Consider the following 16876-nt stretch of genomic DNA (forward strand, 5'->3'; position numbering starts at 1 on the left):
GGAGTGCTGGAGCACTGAATGGTCTGCACCACAGGAGCCACTGCCCCTGCCCTCCCTTCCCAGCTCTGTTCACCTCCTCCCACAGCCTTTCAGCTGCATTTTTATCTGCACTGCCCACCCCCCACCCCCCCACCCCCGCCCCGGCAAGGGATTACAGTGCCTTTATAGTTCTCTTTATCCTTAGTTATCTTTATATCCTTATAGTTATCTTTATCCTCTTTATCCTTCTCTTTATTGCCTTTATAGTTCTCTTTATCCTCCACAACTCTGACCATTACTGTCACCAGACTCCAAGCTTTTCCATGGAGGAGACTATGTCTTGTCATCACCACAGCCCCAGTCCCTTATGCTTAGTGCTGCCCATGGTCTAGTGAAAGATATTCATTTTGATCTAGAAGAATCAATAAAAACTATCACTGTGAACAGATGGAGAACAGAGCATTTGGGGGCAGTGAAACTATCCTATATGATGCTGTGACGGTCCATACATGCCACTATACGTTTGTCAAAACCCATAGAAAGTTCCACACCAAGAGTGAACCCTAATATGCACTATGGACTTAAGTCAATAATAATATGTCAGTATTGGCTATCAATTGTAATAAACACTGCACCAAGGCAAGATGTGAAAAGTAGCATGAACTGTGTGGATAAGGGGAGGGTGTACATGGGAACTTAGCAATTTCTGCACAATTTTTCTGTAAACTGTTCTTTAAAAAAAAAGAAAGAAAAAGAAAACTGTTTTTGTGAAAGAGCTAGCAGAAGGCTGTAGATCAGGCATGGGGAAATGTCACATGTCTCCAGTGACCAAACAACCAAACAAGTAAGTTACTCAAATGAAGTGGGCTGGTTGGGACTGTGGTGAACCACCCAGGCTTATCTCAGAGGCAAAGACTACTCGGCATGAGTCCTTTTTGAGAACAGAAGGCCAGTTTGGGTGTATCTGACAGCGTTCCTGGAAAATCCAGAAATCCTCATTTTCATTTGCGATATCTCAATCAGATTGATCCAAAAAGTTTTTAACACTATAGGAAGTATCAGTTGTGCAGTTGTGTCCAATTCTTTGGGACCCCATAAACTGTAGCCCACCAAGATCCTCTGTCTATGGGATTTCCCAGGCAAGAATATTGGAGGGGTTTGCTATTTCTTTCTCCAGTGGATCCTCTCAACCCAGGGATCAAACTCGGGTCTCCTGAATTGGAGGCAGATTCTTTACCATCTGAGCCACCTGTACAGCTCAAGCAAAAGTGTGTCTCCAGACCCAGTACTGCTGATCAGTCCTCAATCTGGGACTAGAGCGAGATTCTTCTCAGCTTCAGCACCACAGCACTCATTTCAGGCCAGGCTAACTCAAATGGACACAAATGGAACCTTGTCACAGTAAGGAGTGTCACTTCCTCAAGTCTGAATTACAACCACAGAAGAGAGTGGGCCACGTGGACAACAGGATCTTCCAAAGTTGACCTGCTGTGTCTCCCAGCACACAGCAACCCAGTCCTTCCAGGCCAGCCCTCTCCCTTCCTTCCTCAGTCATCTACCCCAACTGCCCCATGGATTTTTACAAACAGAAGAGTCTCCCGGATGTTTAACCCTCATTTCTGTCACTAGGTTTTTCTCCCCTTCCTTTGGTAAATGCTGGCATCAGAGAAAACACCAGACAGGCAGCTCTTACCCTTGTGGTGTTGATGTCACACACTCTGCCCTCATCCTGCCCAGTGGAATATCCATCATCATCCAAGAAGCTCCAGCCTTCTCCCCTCACTGGAAAGTGTGGGGTACAGAGGCATTTAGTGGCCAAAAAGAAAAGAATCCTGTTCTCTGGTTGTACCGGCCGAAGCAATCGCTGGGAAATCACTCTCACCTGCAGAAGAAAGTATCAGTCATGTTGTAACTCCAAGGAGAAAACACATCCAAGAAGTTTTATCTCAGACTCAATGCTCTGGGCATTTTACTAATTAGACTCATATCGTAGAGCCCAATCAAACTCCCAGGACCCATCACTGCCCCTGGTCACGTGGCTAGGGAGACATCACGAAGTGATTTGCAATCCCTTTCAGGCTCCAGGACTCAGATCTTGACTGCAGTGGACACCTGGGGCATCTCCACTGACCCCAAAGCCAGCAAAACATCCATAACATGAGGTCCTAGAATTAGGACGTTAGTCACTCATCTCCCGCACTGTTTCTTCCAGGAGCATCATTTTCCTAGCTAATTCATCAAGGGTATACTTATAAAAAGGCCCTGATGTTGGGAAAGATTGAGGGCAGGAGAAGGGCGAGACAGAGGATGAGACGGTTGGATGCCATCACCAACTGCAGTTCACAGTGTCACAAAGAGTCAGACATGACTTAGCAACTGAACAACAACATATTTATAAACTTCTAATTGAATACCTTTAATCCATATTAGAGACCAAGCTTTGAGTGTGACTGCACTAACAGAATGAATACTGCTGCTCTAATTTGAAATCGATAGGTTTCAAAGGCTGGCCAAATTCAATGTTGCTTCATTAGTCACCGTTGTCTTTCACAGATCAGAAATGACTACACAGGCTAGATCAAAGTTCTCTAGTTAATGCGTGTGTGTGCGTGTGTGTGTGTGTGTGTGTTATGTATGAGGGAGAGTTAATATGAAAATAAGAGGATAAATTTCATTTTTTCTCTCTGAATAAATTAAAGAAAAAAAAAAAAAAACTTTACTTGCCAACAAGGTAAGCTTTGCCTCATGGTGGTGCTTTCCCATGGTAGTATCTAAGCATCTACCTATTGATTTTCATGTTTTCCAATCAATGCTAAGTTCAAAGGGGAAATGAGAAAGATAAAGAAGAAAGGATTGATCCTGAGCTTCAGAAAGAAGTGAAAGACATGCTTCCAGCTGTGTCAGTCACTGCAAACTTTCATTATAGCCGAAGCTCTGCCTGATATTATCCGGGCACTGGGATTACCCTGCCCTCGCCCCCATCTCGGAGCCCATAGGACCGAAGCCAAAGAACAAACACGCGGAGGTGTCCTACCAACATCTATGGGGCAACGGGGCGGGAAGCAAAGCAGGAACCACAAGCCGGTCCCAGCAAGGGCCAGAGCAACCCTGCAGCGAATTTTCACCTCTAACAGAGATGACAATGAGGAAGGATACAGAAAAAGTGCAGCTCTACCCACACTGAACTTCTGTGATTGGGACCCTTGGCAAAGAGGTAGAGAAATTTCAACACTCCATACCTTCCGCCCTTCCCCTCCTCCCCACCTCCACGTCCTCCTTATTCTCCCCCTCCTCACCCTTACCATTCTCCCCCTCCTCCTTCTCATCTTCCTCTTTCTCCTCGTCCTTCTGCTTCCCCTTCTCCTCCTCTCCCCCTCTCCATCTCCACCTCCTCCTCTTCCTTATTCTCTCCCTCCTCCCCCTTAACGTCCCCATCCTCCACGGCCTCCCAGCAGCACCTCAAAGGGTTAGCCTCAGATATTTGCGTTCCACTGGAAGTGTAGAAATGTCGTGCCTTTTTTAAAGGGTACAGCACACAAATATAGGCTTCCTTTCCCTACCAGACACCTTTCCAAAAGTAGCACATTTTAAAGGAAGGTAAGATTAATCTGGCTAGGAGATAATTAACTAACTACAAACAGTTTTGATATGACTAAATTAATTAATGAAGAAAAAAAAAATCAACAAAGTTCTTAGGCTATTCAGCACTTCTGAGAAACCTCAGCACTGCTGGACACTGGCTCATCACCTTCTCAGGATGGGGCTGGTCCAGGGACAGACTGTGACCTTACCCAAATGCATCATTTTTACAGAAACTGGTGCCCAGTGGGCATCAATGTCTGATGCATGAACAATATCCTAAGCTGTCTTTTTCTCTCTTCTTCCCCTGAAAATCAGAATTCTTGTGCCTTACCTCATTTCCCCTCACCATGATTTCTGTCCAAAAGACTGGGTTTTTGGAAAACACATAAACTCAGTCAATATTTCTCTATATGAATTTATGTAAGTTCTGGCAGCTCTATAGTGGGGTTAATGGCGACCTCTTCCAAGAGGACTTATGCCATACCCACACCCAGAGGCCCTGTCCCTGAGGCAGAGCACTGCCGACCCGAACCTCCACAGGAGACGCTCAAACACGGTTCTGTCTCAGTCTCATTTGAATAGAGCTCCAAAGAATAGCAAGAAGAGATAAGAAAGACTTCCTCAGTGGGATCAGTGCAAAGAAATAGAGGAAAACAATAGAATGAGAATGACTAGAGATCTCTTCAAGAAAATTAGCGATACCAAGAGAACATTTCATACAAAGATGGGCTCAATAAAGGACAGAAATGGTATGGACCTAACAGAAGCAGAAGACATTAAGAAGAGGTGGCAAGAATACTCGGAAGAACGGTATAAAAAAGATCTTCACGACTCAGAAAATCACGATGGTGTGATCACTCACCTAGAGCCAGACATCCTGGAATGGGAAGTCAAGTGGGCCTTAGAAAGCATCACTATGAACAAAGCTAGTGGAGGTGATGGAATTCCAGTGGAGCTATTTCAAATCCTGAAAGATGATGCTGTGAAAGTGCTGCACTCAATATGCCAGCAAATGTGGAAAACTCAGCAGTGGCCACAGGACTGGAAAAGGTCAGTTTTCATTTCAATTGCAAAGAAAGGCAATGCCAAAGAATGCTCAAACAACCACACAATTGCACTCATCTCACACGCTAGTAAAATAATGCTCAAAATTCTCCAAGCCAGGCTTCAGCAATACGTGAACCGTGAACTTCCTGATGTTCAAGCTGGTTTTAGAAAAGGCAGAGGAACCAGATATCAAATTGCCAACATCCGCTGGATCATGGAAAAAGCAAGAGAGTTCCATAGAAACATCTATTTCTGCTTTATTGACTATGCCAAAGCCTTTAACTGTGTGGATCACAGTAAACTGTAGAAAATTCTTAAAGAGACAGGAATACCAGAGCACATGACTTGCCTCTTGAGAAACCTATATGCAGGTCAGGAAGCAACAGTTGGAACTGGACATGGAACAACAGACTGGTTCAAATAGGAAAAGGAGTATGTCAAGGCTGTATATTGCCACCCTGCTTATTTAACTTATATGCAGAGTACATCATGAGAAACGCTGGATGGAAGAAGCACAAGCTGGAATCAAGATTGCCAGAAGAAACATCAATAATCTCAGATATGCAGATGACCACCACCTTTATGGCAGAAAGTGAAAAGGAACTAAAAAGCCTCTTGATGAAAGTGAAAGAGGAGAGTGAAAAGGTTGGCTTAAAACTCAACATTCAGAAAATGAAGATCATGGCATCCGGTCCCATCACTGCATGGGAAATAGATGGGGAAATGGTGGAAACAGTGGCAGACTTTATTTTTTGGGGGCTCCAAAATTTCTGCAGATGGTGACTGCAGCCATGAAATTAAAAGACGCTTACTCCTCGGAAGAAAAGTTATGACCAACCTAGACAGCATGTTAAAAAGCAGAGACATTACTTTGCCAACAAAGGTCCATCAAGTCAATGACATGGTTTTTCCAGTAGTCATGTATGGATATGAGAATTAATTGGACTATCAAGAAAGCTGAATGCTGAAGAATTGATGCTTTTATTTATTGATTGATTTTGATGCTTTTAATCTGTGGTGTTGGAGAAGACTCTTGAGAGTCCCTTGGACTGCAAGGAGATCCAACCAGTCAATCCTCAAGGAAATCGGTCCTGAATGTTCATTGGAAGGACTGATGTTGAAGCTGAAGCTCCAATACTTTGGCCACCTGATGTGAAGAACTAATTCACTGGAAAAGACCCTGATGCTGGGAAATATTGAAGGCAGGAGAAGAAGGGTATAATAGAGCATAGAGATGGTTGGATGGCATCACCAACTCAACGGACATGAGTTTGAGTAAACTCTGGGAGTTAGTGATGGACAGGGAGGCCTGGCGTGCTGCAGTCCATGGAGTCACAAAGAGTCAGACATGACTGAGTGACTGAACTGAACTGATGTGAGTTTATGTCAGTTCACCCCCTGCTTATGGCATTCATACACTGGGTATGACCTCTCCATGTAAAATGATAACTAGCATTTTCTGAGTCCCTACAACACACCAGGAACTTTCCCATTTTACTGGTAGGACGCTGAGGCTTAAAGACACTGTATGCCCAAAGCTCCACACCTGTAAGTATCAGAGATGAGATTCAAATTCAGGTAGGTCTGCCTGATATCAATGAGTATAGAAAATCAAGATCCTCTTCTAGCCCTTGGGGGAAAATAAGGAAGGGTTGGGAGAGATGGCAGATGTGGCCCAAACCAGCAGGTTTGAGGGGAAGAAAAATGTGTACACCTGACACCTTCCCCTCTTCCTGCTGAACAATCCCACAAACTGGCTCTGTTTCTGTGTTCCCGTCATCCCTATCTGTGTGCAACTGTTCAAAAAAAAAAAAAAAGAAAAAGACGAGCATTCATGATTTTGCACTTACGCACTTAATGCTGGTTTCTGACTTTGCTGAGTGATTCAGCAGGATCCTGGCAAAACACATCAACCTCATTCAAGTATCTCCAGCCTCCACAGAATTCCTCTCTTTACAGGACAAAGGGAGACCCTCGGTGGCATCCTTGGGCTCCCATCCAGCCTGACTATATTTCCTGCTGGGTTAAGTACAGCTTTCAAAAATGAACACAATGACCGCCTCCAATACTGAGAGGGGAAAGGTGAAGATTAAGCGGCAGATCAGACTCTTTCATCACCCGGAGGCCTGACATCCAATCTTGGAACAGAACGAGGAGAGTCAAACGGACGAGCGGACAGTACACAAGACTGATAATGATGCCCTGCATCATTCTCCCAGAGAATCACAGGAATAATGTTGCTCTTCCAAAATTAAACTTTAAAACCAGCACCTGAGAACTTAAAGCAGCACTCCAAGTGACCTTGCCACCTAGGTCTGTGTCCTCTGAGTGTATAGAGAATGCTGAGAGCCTCTGTCACTGCTCTGCTCACATTCTTCTGAAATGTTGTCACTTCAGTGCCACCCACAAGACTGAGAAGCCTGCAGCTAGGGACAGTATCCTAATATCAATCTTCAAATTAATTGTCTCTGTTATACAATGACACCTGACAGGTTTTTGTTTTTATTTTTGTTTTTAGCCAATTCCTCTCCCCCCAGCCAACAAGACTAAAGAGTAAATTAATTAAAAGAATCAATATGGATAATGAAAGGCAGAGGATCAGCAATGGAAGCAGAGGAAGAAAGTGTCAAAGATCAAAATTGGTTGCCAAGATCCATTCCAGCACTTTCCAAAGGAGAAGAGTTTTATCCTGAAGACACGGTATCTCCAACGCTGATATGATACATCTTGAGTGGGGTTTTAAGTCTCCAGAGCTCAGAGTCTTAGGTATCATTACATACTCCCAAATCTCCCCTTGTTCTGACTCTCAGCTCCTTGAGGCACCTGCTGGTGATTTCAGTTCCCAGCTTCCTTGCCAACACAGAGCAAATAAGCTATGCAGCTGACACAAGTGTCCACTCTGTCCACCACTTCTATTTAAAGAGTGGAACTTAGTAAAGCAAACAGAAGTTTATTTACTCAGCTCTGGGACACCTGAGTTTCTGAAGTCGCAAGTCTGAGACAGAGCTGACTCCGATCCGTGATAAGGTTACCAGGTAAATGACACCTTGGAGTACCCGCCCCTAGCAACCCGCCAACTTCCCTGGAGACATGCTGACCTTGCAAACTTCTATAGCAGGGACTCTTAGCCTCAGCACCACTGACATTTTGAGGCCAGATAATTCTTTTTTACCTGGGGGATGGCCTATGCACTACAGGACATTTAGCAGTATCTCTGGCCTCTACCCAAAAGCTTCCCAGGTGGCTCAGTCACAAAGAACCCACCTGGCAATGCAGGAGATACAGGTGTGATCCCTGGGTAGGAAAGATGCCCTAGAGGAGCCAGATCCTTCCTGGAGGAGGGAATGGCAACCCATTCCAAATTCTCGCCTGGGAAATTCCACGCACAGAGGAGCCTGGTGGGCTACAGACCATGGGGTCACAGGAGTCAGGCATGGCTGAGCGACTGAGTATGCAGACATGCCTGGACGCTACCTGCTAGATGCCAGCAGTATACCTCCTTCCTGCCCCCAGGGTGTGACAATCAAAATGTCTCCAGATACTGCCAAATGTCCCCCCAGAGCAAAATCAACAAGCAGCGTGAAAAACACCTCAGACACCTATATGGGAGCTGGAAGTTCAGAAAGGTCAGAATGACAGATTGTACTAATACTTCATCTGCTGAAAGGGGCTGGGGAAATTTCCCCAAAACATATTCTTTTAGAATTCAGTGCTGGCATTTCTGGTGTCAGACAAGCAAAATTTTGCAAATGAGGAAAGATAAAAGCAAGGTTAACCTTTTGTTGAAAGTCAAAGCATGCGTCACACAACTTGAATCTTGAGTCTAGTGTAAAGATTAGTGATTTTCTCAGAGAGTCGGTCTTCTGTTTGCTAACATTTTCAGTGCTAGAATAACAACCAGGGTCACACATTCATACAGTTTCAACAATATGGCCTACTTCCTGTGGGCTGGGTGCTCCTGCTGGCCACACCCACTCCTAATCAAATCTGCCAATCTTGTGGAAACTCTGATCTGCCACAAAATATCAGTTTGGTAGTCTTGCCCCTATTCATCATCTACAGACCAATTTCCCATAAAATCTAAGAGTAATGATGCGATTCAAGTACGAAGAAAAGGTAAACGCTGACCCTACCTCTAGCTTGCTTCATTAGTAAGAACTGTGGTCAAGGGTTTTGCTTAAATGAAGTTAAAATAACACAATCAGGCCACCATAGTAGAATTTAATGTGCCAGTAAAATCATATTTAAATCCTATAATCCAAAGCAATCAGAATAATACAACCCTGTCTAGTCAATTCAGAAAGTAGTTTACTGAGAATATCTATCTCCAAATGACTTATTTTTTCCAAATTATCAAATTTCAGTGGAGAATGAACATGTGGACTGGGAAGGGGAGGGTGGGACAAACTGGGAGACTAGCGCTGACATATATACCTACCATGTGTAAAACAGCTAGTGCAAAGCTGCTGAGTAGCACAGGAAGCTAGTGCTCTAATGACCTGGAGGGGTGGGATGGGGAAGTGAGAGGGAGGCTCAAGAGGGAAGGGATATATGTGTATATATATATATATATATATATATATAGATGATTCACTCTGTCGTACAGCAGAAACTAATACAACATTATAAAGCAATTATACTCCAATAATAAAATAACAAACAAAATATGAAAGTGATAGTGAAAGTCACTCAGTCATGTCTGACTCTTTGTGACCCCACGGACTATACCGTCCATGGAATTGTCCAGGCCAGAATACTGGAGTGGGTAGCCTTTCCCTTCACCAGGGGATCTTTCCAACCCAGGGATCAAACCCAGGTCTCCCACATTGCAGGTGGATTCTTTACCACCTGAGCCACAAGGGAAGCCTAAAATATAAAATATAGAGGCAATTAAAAAAGCAATACCTTAAGTCAATAGGAAAAATCTTTAAATTAACAAGGTTTTTTTTTTTTTTTCCTTCCTTTTGCTCTGTCTCAAGAGGAAAATGAAAGCTTCCCAGGGTCTAAATATTCAGGAATTAAAAATAAATTGATAGGAATTCTGGTATTCAGAGAGAAAACCAGTAAGTACTTGCTAAAGCAAGGCCTCTAAATGATATTTGAAAGGTTAATACAAATTATACTTCTCTTGGCCATCCAGAATGAGTGAATGCAATAGCATCCCCAGAAATCCCAAGGGCTGCAAGCGTGGTAACTGAACACCACTGTCCTCCCCCAGGGTTATGTTCCTAGACGACTTCCCCTGGGGAGAAAAGGCAGCAGACCGATGCTGAGTCATCTTCAAACACAACCCACAAACAGGAAGGTAAGAAGGGTCCTGTGGAAGGCTGTGCACCTCATAAAGAAAAGCAAAACCACACTGCCACTGCCCCTAGTGTGGTCCTCGTCCACGACTGCCACCATTCCACTGGCCCCGGGGGAGGAATGCCCTGGCTCCCTGCACTTTGCAGGAGTCCCCCAGCTTCACGGCTGACAAGCAGGGGTTCAGCCTGCAGCCAGGAAACAGGAAAATCATCCCACCTGGGGACTTTAGACTTTGAGTTCAGTCTTATCTGTCCCCACGTTTGCAATGACATGACTGATGCATCCAACATCTACACTAACACAGTGATAAAATGATCAACTGAAAGGAAACAGTTCTGTGGGTACAGGGCTGGGAGGAGGGGGGGAATCTATCATGCAATGATAGTAGCAGTATCAACTGATTAAAGGAAATCTGGAGGATACTAGTAACGCATATCACAAAATCCCACAGTTTCACCTTTTGGAATGTATCCTGAGGAAATAAATCAGACCATGTCCAAGGATGTGGATACAACGATGTCACTGAATCATTAATTATTCATAAGAGTAAAAAAGCAACCTACACGTCCATCGAGAGGGGAATGGTGAGATAAGATTAGGAGCGGGCCATGCCAAAGAATACTCTGTGGCCATTAAAAATGCTACATGATTATAACAGCTCTGCATACCAAGTCAGGCTCCTCTCTAAGTGTTCACACCTGAACCCATTTAATCCTCACCACACCTGGACTAGTAGTATTTCCACTGGGTTCATTTTACAGAGGGAGCAACTGGCAAACAGAGAAGTTAACTAACTCTCCAGAGTCAGTAGCTCCTAAATGATGGTTTGATGGTTTAAATTCAAATAATAATGCTCTAAAGCCCTGTTCATCCACTGGACTCCACTGCCCAGAGATTCAAGAAACGTAAGTCACAAAATGGTAAGTAAGAGAAGAAAATAATTATAATACAACAGTGTCATGATCTGATCTTGATAAATTATGTCTGCCTTTATGAAATGGGAAAAAAAAAAAACCTATACAAATATGCCCCAAAATGTTAAACCCGTTCTCTCTGAATGATGGAATTTGCGGTGATTTTTGCCTTCTATTCTGTATCTCTCAGCATTCTGTGAATTTCTTTAAAGTATTACAAAAACAGTTATTTCTACTTGGGAAAATAAAAGGTAATAAGCAGCCTCGGTCAGTATTTGGGAAGGGAGGAGAGAGACGAGCAGACACTAAGTCAACTTACAGGTCCAGGTGAGACAGAGCCCTCTGCCGACGTGCTCTGGCGTCATGTGTAGGCTTACAAGCTTCTGCCTTTCATTCCGTCTGCTTTAAGGCAGGCCTGTCCTGGAAATAACAGAAGACAAAACACAACATGGCTCTTGCCCTCTGTGCTTAAGGAGCTTAGACAATGCTGGAGGAGAGTAAACAGGTAAATAAACAACTGCAAACCCAAGGCAGAATAGCAATACAAGAGGAGATACTGAGAAGGTGCTGCAGTTCAGAGGAGGTAAAGAGTCCCCTGGGACGGGGAAGCAGGGACACTGCCTGACCAGGTATATCAGAGGTGAGCCCTAAGAGTTGGGTCAAATACGAACAAGCAAAGGAGAACAGTTGAGAGTAAGGCTGCTCTCCAAGCAGAGGAAAGAACTCGTGTAATATGTGGGGACTAAAAGGCCTACAGTAGGTAGAGAGCAGAAAATGGCTGGACTCGCCCAAGATGTAATCATATGACCTAGACTTCTTTTTTTTTTTTTTTTTTTGGCTGTACCTTGTGACTTGTGGAATCTTAGTTCCCCAACCAGAGATTCCTCAATAGTGGAAGCTCAGAGTCCTAACCACCGGACTGCCAGGGAAATCCCTGGACATATTTAAATAGATTCTTTCTTCTCAGAATATGAAGAACTTGTACTATCCACACCTTGGTGAGCTGGGAGTTACCCAGGTGAGAGATGTCTCTATAGAAGCAAAATGGATTGCATGTGGCCATACAGAGAATCTGCTGAAACATGAGACCACATCCCAGGTGTCCTGAACTATTCAGTCACAAGGAACAGTCAGAGAAATTCAGCTTTCAGTTCAGTCGTTTAGTCATGTCTGACTCTTTGCAACCCCATGGTCTGCAGCATGCCAGGCTTCCCTGTCCATCACCAACTCCTGGAGCTTGCTCAAACTCATGTTCATTGAGTCGGTGATGCCATCCAACCATCTCATCCTCTGTTATCCCCTTCTCCTCCCGCCTTCAATCTTTCCCAGCATCAGAGTCTTTTCAAATGAGTCAATTCTTCGAATCAGGTGGCCAAAGTATTGGAGTTTCAGCTTTAGCACCAGTCCTTCCAATGACTATTTAAGGACTGATTTCCTTTAGGATGGACTGGTAGGATCTCCTTGCAGTGAAGGTACTCTCAAGAGTCTTCGCCAACACCACAGTTCAAAAGCATCAATTTTTCAGCTTTCTTTATAGTCCAACTCTCACATCCATACGTCACTACTGGAAAAACCATAGCTTTGACTACTCCAAAGCCTTTGACTGTGTGGATCACAACAAGCTGTGGGAAATTGTTAAAGAGATAAGAATACCAGACCACCTTACCTGCCTCCTAAGAAATCTGTGTGGAGGTCAAGAAGCAACAGTTAGAACCAGACATGGAACAACAGACTGGTTCCAAATCGGAAAAGGAGTACGTCAAGGTTGTATATTGTCACCCTGCTTATTTAACTTATATGCAGAGTACATCATGCGAAATGCTGGGCTGGATAAAGCACAAGCTGGAATCAAGATTGCTGGTAGAAATATCAATAACCTCAGATATGCAGATGATACCACCCCTATGGCAGAAAGTGAAGAGAAACTGAAGAGGGCTCTTGATGAAAGTGAAAGAGGACAGTGAAAAAGTTGGCTTAAAACTCAACATTCAGAAAACTAAGATCATGGTATCTGGTCCCATCACTTCATGGCAAATAGATGGGGAAACAGTGGAAACAGTGACAAACTTTATTTTGGGGGGGCTCCAAAATCACAGCAGATGGTGACTGCAGCCATGAAATTAAAAGATGCTTGCTCCCTGGAAATAAAGTTAAGACCAACCTAGACACCTAGACAGCTTATTGGAGAAGGCAATGGCACCCTACTCCAGTACTCTTGCCTGGAAAATCACATGGATGGAGGAGCCTGGTGGGCTGCAGTCCATGGGGTCGCTGGGAGTCGGGCACGACTGAGCGACTTCACTTTCACTTTTCACTTTCATGCATTGGAGAGGGAAATGGCAACCCACTCCAGTGTTCTTGCCTGGAGAATCACAGGGACAGGGGAGCCTGGTGGGCTGCCGTCTATGGGGTCGCACAGAGTCAGACACAACTGAAGTGACTTAGCAGCAGTAGCAGACAGCTTATTAAAAAGCAGAGACTTTACTTTGCCAACAAAGGCCCGTCTAGTCAAAGCTGTGGTCAGAGAAATTAAAACAAAAAACGCTTTGGCATTATCACTGTTCTAGAATATCTGAAAAATTAGAAGCTACCACTGAGTAGAACAGTGCACCAGGAACTGCAGTAATCCAAAATGGCTAGATCGTCTTTAATGAATTAATATAGAAGAAGATATATTGCTAAGTTATAAATTGGTTTTAATATTCTGGTAACTGTATTTCCCTACAGTTGGATTCTTTTATATTCTATGGCTTTTTTTTTTTTTTGCATTTAAAAATGTTATTTTAAAAAGTGGTCCATAGACGTCACAGGACTGCCAAAGGATTCCATGGCACAAAAAAAGTTAAGAATGTAAAATTGTCAATCACTTCATGTTACTCCGGTAGTAACTTCCATCTTACTCAGAGTAAAAGTTCCCTTCGCTGGCCTGACTCATCTGATCCCATCTCCTGCTCCTCTCACTCCCTTTCACTGCCATCTGGCATCAGTTCAGTTCAGTTCAGTTGCTCAGTCGTGTCTGACTCTTTGTGACCCCATGAATCGCAGCACACCAGGCCTCCCTATCCATCACCATCTCCTGGAGTTCACTCAGACTCACGTCCATCGAGTCAGTGATGCCATCCAGTCATCTCATCCTCTGTCATCCCCTTCTCCTCCTGCCTGTAACCCCTCCCAGCATCAGAGTCTTTTCCAATGAGTCAACTCTTCGCATGAGGTGGCCAAAGTACTGGAGCTTCAGCTTTAGCATCATTCCTTCCAAAGAAATCCCAGGGCTGATCTCCTTCAGAATGGACTGGTTGGATCTCCTTGCAGTCCAAGGGACTCTCAAGAGTCTTCTCCAACACCACAGTTCAAAAGCATCAATTCTTCGGCGCTCAGCCTTCTTCACAGTCCAACTCTCACATCCATACATGACCACAGAAAAAACCATAGCCTTGACTAAATGGACCTTAGTCGGCAAAGTACTATCTAGGTTGGTCATAACTTTCCTTCCAAGGAGTAAGTGTCTTTTAATTTCATGGCTGAAGTCACCATCTGCAGTGATTTTGGAGCCCCCCAAAATAAAGTCTGCCACTGTTTCCACTGTTTCCCCATCTATTTCCCATGAAGTGATGGGACCGGATGCCATGATCTTTGTTTTCTGAATGTTGAGCTTTAAGCCAACTTTTTCACTCTCCTCTTTCACTTTCATCAGAAGGCTTTTTAGCTCCTCTTCACTTTCTGCCATAAGGGTGGTGACATCTGCATATCTGAGATGATTGATATTTCTCCCGGCAATCTTGATTCCAGCTTGTGCTTCTTCCAGTCCAGCGTTTCTCATGATGTACTCTGCATAGAAGTTAAATAAGCAGGGTGACAATATACAGCCTTGAGGTACTCCTTTTCCTATTTGGAACCAGTCTGTTGTTCCATGTCTGGTTCTAACTGTTGCTTCCTGACCTGAAAACAGATTTCTCAAGAGGCAGGTTAGGTGGTCTGGTATTCCCATCTCTTTCAGAATTTTCCACAGTTTATTGTGATCCACACAGTCAAAGGCTTGGGCATAGTATGCCATCTGGCATACTGGTCTCTTTGTTTGCATGCTCAGTTGCTCAGCTGTGTCCAGCTCTGCGACCCATGGACTGTAGCCTACCAGGCTCCTCTGTGAGTGGAATTTTCCAGGCAAGGATACTGAAGTGAGTTGACATCTCCTTCTCCAAGGGATCTTCCCAATGCAAGTACTGGTCTCTGTAACAGTCCTTAATCCTGCCAAGTGAGGCACATTCCCACCTCAGGGCCTTTGCACTGGTTGATCTTTGGGCCTCAAATGCTCTGCGTCCAGGTGATTGAAACCCACATCCTTCTTCCTCACATCCTTCAGGTCTTTACTCAAATAACAGCTTCCAAATGATGCTTTCCTGTTTGTCCTATCTAAAATATCCCTTGATGAACCTCCTAGCCCCCTTCCTTCCTGTATTTTTTCTCCTTAGCATTTGTTAACCTGTAAAATACATAGAGATATATGCTTTGTTTCTTTATCTTATTTATAGTTTGTTTCTCCACTTGGATATGAGCCCCATAAAGGCAGAAATTTTTATCTTATGCTTCACTGTATCCCCAGCACCTTGAACCTCACATGACACATATGAGGTTCTCAAAAATTGCATACTGAATTGATTGATGCATCAATTAGTTGGTTGACATTTATCACATATCTTGACTACTGGCTGCTTCCACACCATGTCGAATTTGAAGTCTCTGTTGCCCACTGGGAGGAAAGAAAAATCTCACAAAATATGCTTTTGAAACTGTGGTCACCACAGATGAAAAGGAGCTTACTTATCAGCCACTGCAGATAGGAGATACATTTTTTTCCTTAATAAAAAGAGTTTTACATCAAAGACAAAATAGATAAGTTCTAACACACACAAGTTATGAATCAAGTTATAGCATAACAAATACAAAAAAGTAAATAGAAAGATTGGCATATGGCATACAACCAATAAAAGCACACTAACTCAGAATGTAGTAGAAGTGATGCTGGTTGATATGATCATCACACAGATTTTACCTGGCAAATGATTTAAAAAAGGAAATGGACAGCTTACAAAGGCATGAGTAAATACACATAAGAAATCACTACATGGATACTGCTTGACTTAACCTGCTGCTTTTAAAATGCAGAATTACCCATTTGAAGGCTTTGCTGCTTATCTATTAAAATAGCAGAGCTGTCTTTAATACTGATAAAATCTGAAGTTCACAGCGCTATCTTCATAGATATATAAAGCACCTCACTCGATGCTACACCCCAGGAGCATGTGGTTTTAATAAGAACAACCTTCCTCTTGTAGGATAATCTGCCAACCAGGCAACATAAGACTGGACTTCTTGTAGTTATAAAAGATAAGTCAAGGACAAATAAAAGAAGTTCTATTTTATATAACATACATCCCTATACAGACATGCTCAAGTCACTCACATATTAAAAAATAACATAAAATAGGGACTTCCCTGGTGGTCCAGTGGGTAAGACCCCACACTCCCAAAGCAAGGGGCCCAGGTTCAATCCCTGGTCAGGGAACTAGATCCCCCATGTCGTAACTAAGACCAGGAACAGTCAAATAAATAAATAAACAAAATACAGAAAAATCTTCCAAATTCCTCCTTGCAACACAGCTTTTTGAAAACAGTTTTTACACTCATCCTTCCTTCTTCTCCTACAATGCTTGCCCTAATGCTGCACTAAGTGTTTTGGTAAAGTCACCTCCAAACAACCAAAGCCGAAGTTCGCGTCACATCTCTGGGTGACTTGCTTGTTGAAGGCGTTTGTCTCTGCCCAGCTCCCAGCCCTTGCAGTTCACGGATGCCACTTCTTTGGCTACTTAATCTTGGTTTCCTATGAGACTCTGCTTCCTCTCCCCGACCCTTAAATCTGAGTTCACAAAATAAAATACCTGCAGGGACTAGGTAAGATGAAAAAGGAGGTCACCTGGCCACTGTGACAACCTGGAGAGCACCAGTCTTGCCAGAAAAAAATCACTGCCCCTCATCTGTGAGCATCAGGTGGC

At 43.7% G+C, this 16876-nt stretch overlaps 1 protein-coding gene across 2 annotated transcripts in view; it reads right to left on the reverse strand.

Annotated features, from left to right (window-relative positions):
* The window catches only part of KCNS3 (potassium voltage-gated channel modifier subfamily S member 3), a 47242-nt gene that overhangs the window by 13177 nt on the left and 17189 nt on the right, over positions 1 to 16876 (reverse strand). Inside the window, exons 2-3 of one of the 2 annotated variants that reach the window (XM_040225005.1) lie at positions 11146 to 11246; positions 1673 to 1861 (exon numbers count right to left, since the gene is read on the reverse strand). The gene's annotated coding sequence lies outside the window, so the exon portion shown is untranslated. Of the gene's footprint in view, positions 1 to 1672; positions 1862 to 11145; positions 11657 to 16876 lie in introns of those variants that run through there. The other variant, XM_040225007.1, reaches the window with a different exon arrangement.

The sequence above is a fragment of the Oryx dammah genome, unplaced genomic scaffold (genome assembly GCF_014754425.2).
Source record: "Oryx dammah isolate SB20612 unplaced genomic scaffold, SCBI_Odam_1.1 HiC_scaffold_25, whole genome shotgun sequence".
Taxonomy (NCBI): Eukaryota; Metazoa; Chordata; class Mammalia; order Artiodactyla; family Bovidae; genus Oryx; species Oryx dammah.